Raw genomic sequence first — 11427 nt, 5'->3', positions numbered from 1 at the left:
AAAATAATTAGGTATAATTATTCATATTATTATTATCAAAGTATTATTGTTCTAAAAACTAGAGATAATAAATTTAAAAAATTTATTTATTATAATAATATTTTATAGTTGTAAAAATCATTAAAATCAATGCTAATTTAAATAATTAATTTTAAATTTTAATGTGAAATTCAACCATTTTTAAGGAAAACTTAAAATTTTATACAATGAAACATTTAGCAGGTAAAAATTAAAAAATTTTACAAGTTAATAGTTGAAGGGGGTTGTTGAAACTTGATTTTTGTTGTTGAAGATTTATCATTTTAGTTGAAATTCATCTACTTGGTTGAAAACCCGTTTTTTCTAATTTTAAATTAATTTTTTGAACTAAAAATAAATCTTTTTGGTTAAAACATTACGATTTTAGTAGCATATTTAGCTCTTTGGATAACAAATAAATTATATTGTTGTTCAGCTATTTCATTTTTGGTTGAAAATTTATCTTTTGACTTCTTCAAGGTAAGTGGGTAAAAATTCATGCATTCTGTTGAAAATTCATTTTTGCTGTTGAAAATATTAATTTTTTTAAACTGGCAATTCAACTATTCCATTCTTGTTTGTCTGTCAATTGAACTATTTGTCGTTTAAAATTCGCCTTTTCTTAAAGAAAATGAATGTTTTTTTCTGAAAAATTACAAAACTGAAACAATTACTTTTTTTAAACAGTGTTTTAACCGTAATAAGGTGCTAATTCTATTTTCGTAATTTTGGGCTCACAACTACGCAGCCGTTCATACCGAGTATTCTTATAACAGAAGTAGACCATAAAAGGAGGAAAATTTCAAAAATTTATTAGGTTCAACCAGGTATACGGACTATAGGCAAAGATATATACGGTTCTTACTTAATTCCAGAAGAATGCTTTCTAGGTTTTCCCCGCAAGCAATTGAGGGGTTCAAACTTAAAAGGCCTTGCATAAATATGGGTCATATATCTCTCGAACTTAAGACTATGTTGTAGAACCGATTGCAGTTTAATATTTAGGAATTTGCAATCGTGAATGTTACATTAAAATATTTAGTACTTATATTACTGTTTTCTTCTATTTTATTTGAATAACTGTACACTTTAAGGTAGTATTTTGTGTGTATATATTAGTTATATTTTCTAAGATATGTGATTCTAATTTCAAGGCAAAAGTGCCATCAATCATTTAAATCATACAATTACAAATAATGTTGTAAAAAGCTCTGAATAAAAAGGTTGTAACATTTTGAAATGTTCAAGCATTTTTATCAAATTAATCTTTTGCCTGACAAACAACGCCACTGATAATAAACAATGAAGTTCTTGAAAGTATTTTTTTTCAAAATCATACCTTAAATTTCGTTTTAAAGCACTATAAATCTGTAAAAGTGTAGGAGAGTACCCGAATAGGAGATATTCTCATAATATGAGAAAACGGGGTATCAGCTAAACTAAGAGACCCACTCTGTTGGTTCTATCACTAACTTGTAGCCCTTGAAGTAAGAGTAATTTCGTGGTATAGTCCATTTTTCATTGGGCTTCTAAAGATTATAGGCGAACTTTTTGTGAAATCGATGGTGGTCGAGTTCTTGGAAGGGAATTCTTTAAACCCTATTTATTATTCATTAAATATAGTTGCACGGTGTGGTTCTCATTTTGCATTTTGTTAGATATTTACTGGGGTATCTCATATTGTGAGAATAGTTTGACGAGTTTGGAAAAAGCAATTTTTTACATTTTTTGTATTTTCAGCATAAAAAAATTTTTTAATACAATTTTTTATTTGAGCTTCTTATGGCAAACTATATTTCCTTTAAAATTACCTATATTACTTTTAAATTCAGTACATAGAATTCCGACAATCACGCCAAACAGAGTTGTTATCTCATATTTGGGTACTCGTCTCTATATATGAATTTTAGCTACAAACTGTACATTAATTAATACAATCTGTAACTGATAAACATATGTTATAATAGTTACTTAATTTTAGCGTTTTAGAGAAAAATTTAAGGTATTATAATTGACAATATACTATTTTTCTGTTTCTAAAGAAATCTCGAAATTCTTCATAAAATGGATAAATTGGCTTTATCCTCTGCTTGATTTTATACAGAATTTTGACTTTTGATAGCATTCAACATTTTAAAGAGAAAAATTTTTAGCTCTGTCATAATTAAAATAAATAAAACTTATCAGTCATTAAAGAATAGGTGAACATAAAACTTTATATAGTATGGCATTTCGCCATTCCGATGATACGATAAAAGTGCTATACGACACATTTGCGCTGGAGAGACTTATACATACATGGGTATGTCACAGACCCGCATTCAGAATGTGACATCTATAAATAATCGTGACACGGAAAGTTATGCGCATGTACAAAAGCATGCATCTCAATCCGTGTGGACACAGTGAACACCAAAAAAATGCTCATATCCGGAGACTAAAGTCTTCTGTTCCGCGACTCTACAACTCACGCGATCAAGGTGGTCGCGGAATATTGAATCTTAAATGACTTCACAACAGGATTATTCTGGGTAAGGCACATAGAGTCGCAAATGGAAGAGACCCTTTTCTTAAAATGGTTAGGAAGCACGACGAAGTGGGCAAAGGAGCGTTTTTGTACAAAGCAGTGGAGGAGGCTGCTGAAACACTCGGACTTAGCTTCAGTATTAGTGGTGAGAAAAGTGCATCAAATCTTATCAATCTCGAATACTCACTCCTGAAAGCCCGGATTAAAAAAGCACAAGAGAAAAACTCCAGTGAACAGCTACTCGTTAAGAGGATGCACGGCATCTTCCACAGAAATGTGGAGGATCAGTCAATGTCGTGTGAGCTAACTTTTGCTTTCCTTAAATCACCCGGATTGAACTTCGGCACAGAGGGTTTCATTTTGGCATGTCAAGGCGGTGTTATTTCCATCTTAACATACCGTCGCCACATTTTTATCCAAGATATTCCCGATGTTAGCTGCAGAGAATGCCATGCACAACCCAAACATTTAGCACACATACTATCTAATTGTCCAACTCATGCGGGAACGACCTACATCCGAAGGCACAATGCGGCACTAAAAGTGCTTTATTAACATTTCTGTCACTCTTACGGCATTAACCTTAATATCGCTCCTCTAAATGCTCCTAGGAAAATCGAGTCAATGGTCAAGAATGGGAAGTGCCGCATATACTGGAACTTTATATTCTCGACAATTGTTTCTGTTGCACACTCGAGGCCTGACATGGTTCTTATTGACTTCGAAAAGCGAAACATGTTCGTTATCGAATTTTCGGAACCAGCTGACAAAAACATCATACGGAAGGAGAATGAAAAGAAAGAGAGGTATAGAGACCTTATTCGGGATTTGCAACGATTGAGTCCGGAATATTCTGTTAAACTAATTGTCCTTATCATCGGCGCTGTTAGAGGTGCCAAGCTTTCCCTGCGTGTGAACAATATGTTAAAACATTTGCGGGAAAAATGTAGAATGCCGTCGTCCTTGGGTCGCTAGGATCGGGTGCAGTTTTCAGATTAGCATCCGCTCCAGGCGAAATCCTGCGGTTGTCCTTATGAAAAATTTCTAATTATATATTTAAAGAAGTATTTTTATTTTGATTTTCATTCTGGAAGCTCAGCAAAATGTTCAGTTTCTTCGAGTCTCGGAAAAGTCAAACTCGCGAACGCAAATCCTTCAAACGAAAAATCGAGACATGCTTTCAAGCCTTTCAGACGTTGCCGATGAGCAAAGGAATCGAATTTTTCATCACATCTTCCAAAAGAGTGTTTCGCACATCTTTTTCGATAGTTTTTCACAAGAACGGACCAATTGTTTAGTAACAAAAACTAATTTCGACCGGCTGTTGATAATGTTGATTTTGTCGGAACTGCCACCCTGGCGAAACGAAGGAGTTGCAATTCGCATTCTACGTTAAAATTCTCTGTAGAAGGTCACGGAATAATCGCAATAGTTTTTTTGCAACGGTAAAAAGTTTTTAAAAAATAGAAGGCGTATAACGCCTGTTGACTGCTACACTTCAAACGCATCATCTGTAAGTAGCAGTCAACAGGCGTTATAGATCTTATATATATTTTTAACTTTTTACTGCTTCAAAAAAAAGTATTGCGATTACTCCGTGAGTTTTTAATAGAAAATTTAACGTAGAATCCGAATTTAAACAGTTTAAAAGTTGATCTTGCTGGGTTTTTGAGTTTTCTGAAACGGGACCGAATGAGGACCCAATGGGGTCTTTACGGGTACTTTTTAGAGGCTCAATTCGGTTCCTTCAGTCTGGTAAGGCATTTTGGCACATCGTTCCTTGGCCTTCGTGCGCGTAACGGTCTGCAAGAGCGTTTGCACACGCGATTGCAGAGGGCGACACATTGTGACCGCATTTAGGCTCTCTAACGTTTCACCAGTTTATATTATGAGTTTCGACTATACATGACCACTCTATAGTTCATGGTGGCATAATGAGTTTCCATCCACGCGACGATAGTATAGTCTATGGTAGAACCGAATTCCTGCCCGACGCACAGACAATGCCTTCACGAAGACCATGTTTATCGTCAGTTAGCAGCCAGCTGCCCTTGTGTACATTTGACTGAGTACGCCCTGTACTTCATAAAATAAATTGTTACACTTGTTAACATTGTCTACTCATTTACTTGCGGTGTTCAATTCTCTTCTAAGTCTGAATGAAGCCAAGGATGGAATTATCTACATACTAACTAGGAAATGGGCCTATATATATATATATAATAACCCGTATTGATGACCCCGACGTAATATTCCACACCTGCATGGATCTTTTCAACACCTGCATCTACCACGCTATTTCGAGATTTCGCCAACATGTTGGCGTGATAGGCTTCTTCAAGGAGGCTATATCAATTCCAACGGCCACGCAGCAAATCGACAAACACTTTCAAGACAGGACGACCACGTTAGCTTCAGCGAGGGTAACAAGGCTCGCAGCTTAACCCCTAACCTAGAAAAGAATCTTGTAAGTTCATACTTTTTAAAAATATTTTATGTGACCCACTGAAGAGTTTCTCATGTAATTTTCGCTCCTTTTCGTAACTTCTGACGCGGCGTATAATTAATAGCAAATATTTACCATTTTTATATTTTATTCGCGCGCTCTAAGCTTGGCTTTACTCATTTTCTACGTGACTATAACGCTAAGCAAGATCGTTTAAAAAAATTAATTTTCGAAACAATTTTTTAATTTCTACGGCTGGAGGAATTTGAAAACGCTGTCTCGCATTTTAGCATTGTAATTTTAAATATATTATTCAAAAATATTTTACTTTCTTGGCTTTGTCAACTTTTACGAAAGTTAAAAAGAAAAGAACATGTTAACTTTCACGCAAATTTACATCGAGCCCGATTACTGGCTGTAAACCTTCTGTCAGTTGGATATATCTCGGCGGGTCAATGTCATCGCCATCTTGAATGCCCATCGCCGCACTCTATTCCTGTGTGTATCCGCCACCATCATCGTACGTCGCCGATCGAGAGGATTCCTGGCAACTTCAGGCATATTCATATCCATTTAAATAGCAACTTTTCAGGAGATAAAATAGCTTCGCGCGATATCTCTTACAAAAATCTGAATTATCGTGGACGTTAAAATTCGTAATACTAAATTCGGTCGTACCAATTATATAGCATTCTTATAAATTCTGTGGTATATTTCTAAACATAAGCGAATTCGTTTATAACATGGCTAGACGCTGCGTGGACGAAATTAACTTAGCACAAATTGTGGCTCAGCTCGCAACAATCGTGCCAAATCGTCCAGATCCACAGCGCACTCCAAAAATACCAAGATTCTATCAGGAAGACCCAACATCGTGGTTCGTTGTAGTGGAAGCATCATTTTCACAAGCCAATGTAAACAGCCAAAGTTCGAAAGCAGACTGCCGTATTGCAATCTTAGACGCGGACCTCGTGCCGCACAGAAAAGACATCACTACTGCGGAACCGCGTCCGAACGATCTATACGATGAAATTAAAGCAAGATTATTTCCTAGCTTCTCCGCGTCATCGGAAATGCGATTAAGACAACTTTTAAAAGGGGAAGTGCTCTCGAAGGGGAAACCGTCACTGTTATTAAAAAAGTACGAGATTTAAGTTTGGGACAATGCAGTGATGCTGTAATTAAAAGAATTTTTCTGTAGCAACTTCCTGTTCAGGCCCGCGCCATTTTGGTATTGTGGTGCGTGAACGACCTCCAAGGTTTAGCTGAGCTCGCCGACAAGGTAACTGAAGCAATTTGAAACACGAATTTATCAGTTACGTCGGATAATTTTGACAAAAATCAGCAGCAATCATCTGCTTGTGCAGTCGCTAACTCGAAGCCCATCGAAGGTCTCAGAACCATAATGGAACAATTCACCAAACAGCTCGAAAGTCTAAATAGCGAAATGCGTCGCTCGAATTATAATAAATCTCGTTCGAATTCACGCTCGAGGAACAGCAACTAGCGCTCTCAAAGTACGGACCAACTGCTATTATCACAAACGCTTTAAAAATCAATTCACCAAATGCGTTAAACCTTATTCGTGGACGAACACCACACCTCCGGAAAACTAAAAATGCCTAAACGCACGCAGACAGCAGAATTAGGCTTCCCGAAATCAAAACGTCTCCACATTCGCGACGCCGACTCTGGCGTCGTCTGAGTGTAAAAGGTTTTATAAAAAACGCATCTATTCATGGGCTGAGCATATTAAACCAAAATAATAAATTTTCTAAAATCCTAGTCGATTACCCAGAAATAACCACTGTTAGGAAAAAATTTTAAATCATATAAACAGTAGCGTTAGTACCATATTTTGACCACCGGTTCTCCTATCGCAGGACGGGCACGACTTCTCGCACCCAATGAATTTCTCGCCGCAAAAGCCGCTTTTAAACTAATGTACGAGGAGGGAATTTGCAGACCTTCCTGCAGTCCTTGAGCGTCGCCCATACACATTGTCAAGAAAAAAAATGGAGAGTGTAGAATCTGTGGAAATCTCCGTAGACTCAACTCTGTGACTATCCTGGACAAATATCCGTTACCGCATCTGAACGATTTCTCGGTTATATTAGGAAATAAAAAAGTATTTTCTAAATTTGATCTGCACAAAGCCTATCACCAGATCTGGACTTTACCTTTGCGTATATACACGACATTCTCATCGCCTCCTCGAATCCTGAGAAACATGAGATGCATCTCAGGCAGGTTTTTCAGCGCTTAAAAGAATTTCAACTACGCATTAATGTAAGTGCCAATTCGGTCAATCGGAGCTCGAATTTCCCGGCTACCTTATTAATTGCAAGGGCTGCGTGCCGATTACGGAGAAAGTTCTCGCTATTACGCGATTTTCAAAACCTTAGACTGTCGTTGAGCTTCGCCGATTTCTCGGCATGGGAAACTTTTATAGAAGAGCTTTGCCTCATGCTGCCGAAATCCAGGCTCTTCTCAACGAGTATCTATGCCAGGGTTCACCAGAAGGCAGTCATTGACTGCATTGACTGCCAGTGGCATCCAAGAGACTAGGAAAAACTGGCCCTAATAATAACTGTAGTTCGACTGGTTCCTAGCCCTTCACGCTCATTATAGAGTTTACACTCTTCATAATAAAGAAGAAGAGATTTTGGCGGCCGTCGTTTTTCTTTATTCTTTATGAATTTTAATTCGAAACTCTCCGAATTTTTCCTCCTTTTTAAAGCTTTAATTTGAGGTTTAATTTGCAGAAAAATTTGATTCACTTTGAAAATTACAAATACCCCCGGCGTGAATGACGGCGAAACGTAATTTACCGTGACCGTAACCCTTCGCTCGATTCCTGGAAAACGAAGAAGAAAATTACAGAAAAACTTGGTGGCATTCAAACACTTGTCGTGGCAGTCAGCACCTGCTTGAAGTGGCGAGCCCTGATCTACGCGATAGTAAGAAAAACGACAAAAGGGAAATCCCTTGGATTCCGGAAACGGAGGATGCGTTCGAACAGGTTAAAAACAGCCTAGCTAATGTTACACTTCTATCACATCCCGCTCATGAAGCTGACACTCGAGTCGTTACTCACGCATCAGATTTTGGCATGAACGCTTCGCTCGAGCAAAAGCTCGATAACATATGGAAGCACTTAGCTTTCTTTTCTCACAAGTTTATGTCTGCTCAACGCTCATAGAGTGCTTATGATAGAGATCTTACGGTCGCTTATCAGGGAATTTGTCACCTTCGATATTTTCTCGAAGGACAAATCTTCAAAATCGTGACAGACCATAAGCCACTTATCTATGCGTTCTCGCAGCGAACCGAGAAAGCGTGCCAACGGCAACAGAGACAAACTTCTTTTATCTCTCAATTCACTGCCAATATCGAACTCTTACCTGGTTCCGAAAATGTCGTGGCCGGTACCTTGTCTCGCGTCGAAACTATACGCCTCCCTACCGAAATGAGCCTAATCGAACTTAGCGCAATCACAGGCTGATGACGAGGAGCTCAAATGGTTAATGACAGATTCTGGCTGTTCCCTCAATTTTCGCAGAATCCAATGGGGTACTGATCACACCTCAGTGTGCCGCGACCTTACAGGAGTGGCCTTACGTCCCTTTATTCCACTAAAACTTAGGAAACGCGTATTTAACTTGTTCCACGAACAAGCTTATCCGAGCGCTAAAGTCACAGACCGTTTAGTCAGGAAAAAATTTATTTGGCGATCGATGCTCAAAGACATATCGAGCTGGAGCAAAATATGCACGGCGTTTCAGCAATCAAAAATTACGCGACACAATCATCCACTTTCCAGCGCAAGTCGCTGCACCGGACGGTCGTTTTTGACATGTGCATATCGACATAGTCGGGTCGCTTCCCAAGAGCAATAGTCATAAGTATTGTCTTACAATAATAGACAGATTCTCTCGCTGGCTAAAGGCAGTTCCTCTCCTCAATATCGAGGCAATAACTGTCTCCAGAGCCTTTGTAGATCAATAGGTTTCCAGGTATGAAGCCCCAGAGACAATAACGAACGACCAAGGCGCACAGTTTGAATCGCAACTGTTCAAAGCTCTACTTAACACAATCGGTTGTAACCCCATCAGGACACCGCATCTAAGGGGATGATAGAGCGTTGGCATAGGTCCCTAAAAGCAGCCCTAATATGGCAGGCGAATAGCGAATGATCTAGGTCACTATCGACCGTAATCCTCGGTTTAAGGTGAAATGTTTTGGACGTCGGTGAATCTCCGGCAGAGTTCACGTTCGGTACTATTCTCCGCATCCTGGGGAATTCGTCTTATCTGACGATTCCACGCCAGATCCGCATATCTTCGTGAAAGAATTCCGCGATTATATGCGCAAGGTTAAACCAATACCCGTGGCTCAGAAATATAAAAAAAAAACCTTTTCTTTAAAAGAACTCAAATCTTGTACTCATGTCTTCCTACGCATCGGCACTAGGAAATCTCTCGAACAGCCATATACGAGCCCACACAAAATCATTAACAGACTTTCTGATAGGGTTTACGAAATAAATGTCGATAGCATACCTCACCAAGTTTCGGTTGACAAGATTAAACCTGCGTATTTCACGCGCGACGACATCGACCCGACCACTCTGTTAGGCAACAGCGCAAGTAACGCTAGTAACCTGGTCCCACCACTTCGAACATACGCTCGTAAAAAGGTTACTTTCAATATACCCGATTGATTAGGGCGATAATCGCCTCAATCGCAACATGCTAGAAAAATGTATTATTGTATAATTCGTAATTACTAAATATTTGAATTTCTGTTGTAAATTGTTCGCATGTGTAATCTATGGCGACATCGTTGTATGTTATGTTGAAATAGAATTTACCATTATCTATATTGAAAACTGATGTTTTAATGTTTAATGCTCAACAGAGATCTATCCATTTTTTAAACAAATTTTTATAAACCAATATATAGTTTGAGATCACTTAGAAAAATCGTTTTTTTGTTGTTTTATTTATCGCTTTAATTATACCGGAGCTAAAAAAAATGTCTCTTTAAAAGGTTGATTGTTTTCGAAATTCTGCTTAAAATAAGTCCAGGGTGAAGCCAATTTGTCTAATTTTTAAGTAGATTTGCAAAAATAGTGTAAATTTCAATCTTTTCTTAAATTTTCAATAACTTCCGAAATAGTCGACGTTTTTGAATGTTCTTGGGCTCATTTTCAAGCTTTTTTGTCACCGTATCAAAACAGCTTACGAGTGTTAATCGTAAAAAAATTTTTTCGAATTGCAAGAACTTGAATTTGTAACAAAGAAGTTGGAAAATTTGAAATATTATTTTTAGTAACAAAAATATTTTTGTAAAATATATGAAACATATAATCATGAATTTTCTATGTAATTTCATTAAAATATATATTTATTTAATTTTTATTCTGATTTACCTACAGATAAGATGTTTTCAAATTTATTCAACTTTTTTATTATTTCGGAAGTTATTGAAAATTTAAGATAACTTTCAAATTTACACTATTTTTGCAATATCTACTTAAGGGCATGTGATACTTACAGTTTCCCTGGCTTTTTTTTTTACAAAAAAGAAAATTTTTTAAAACTGAATTCGGAGATGCTATTAAAATATTATAACGGACGTCCCCGGACTCTTTTTTGAGGGATAATTACAAAAAAAATATTGTGATAAATAAAAATTTTATGCATATGCATTATTTTGAGTTTACGTCATTTTTCATCTGTGCCTTTCCGAGAATCTGGAAATTATTTATGAAATAAACTTTTTTGATTGCCTGTAAACAAGGTTAGTTCCGGGAGATTAGTTACTATGTTTATTTGTAAGTCCTAAGTTTTCGGCCATAAATATTGTGTAATTTGGAAGTGAAGCTCGGGTGAATTGTAACACACATAACCTCGAAATTGCACGCACGTTGTTAACAATGTCAAAAATTTTTTGATAAAAAAACAAAAAAAAGAGTGTGGGGACGTCCGTTAGTATGTTCGCTATCATTTCCGAGATTTTGAAGGCAAAATATTTCTTATCCTAGGAAAAAAGGCGGGAAAATCTAACACTGAAAAATTGTATACTATTTCCTAAGCGCTATGCAAATTAATTACATTTTGCTAAATTAAAACTATTTTGAATTAACCTACAAAAAAAGTTTGTGGGGACGTCCGTTAGCATGTTCGCTATCATTTCCCAAATTTTTAAAACAAAATATTTATTATTCTAGAAAAAAAGCCGGGGGAACCTAAAACTGGTAAAATCGACAATTTTCTAAGTATCACATGCCCTTAAAATTAGACAAATTGGCTTCACCCTGGACGTATTTTAAACAGAATTTCGAAAATAATCATCCTTTTAAGGAGACATTTTTTAGCTCCGGTATAATTAAAGCGATAAATACAAAAAAAACGATATTTCTAAGTGAACC

The sequence above is a fragment of the Belonocnema kinseyi genome, chromosome 2, assembly GCF_010883055.1.
Source record: "Belonocnema kinseyi isolate 2016_QV_RU_SX_M_011 chromosome 2, B_treatae_v1, whole genome shotgun sequence".
Taxonomy (NCBI): Eukaryota; Metazoa; Arthropoda; class Insecta; order Hymenoptera; family Cynipidae; genus Belonocnema; species Belonocnema kinseyi.
Note: the sequence above shows the minus strand (reverse complement) of the source record.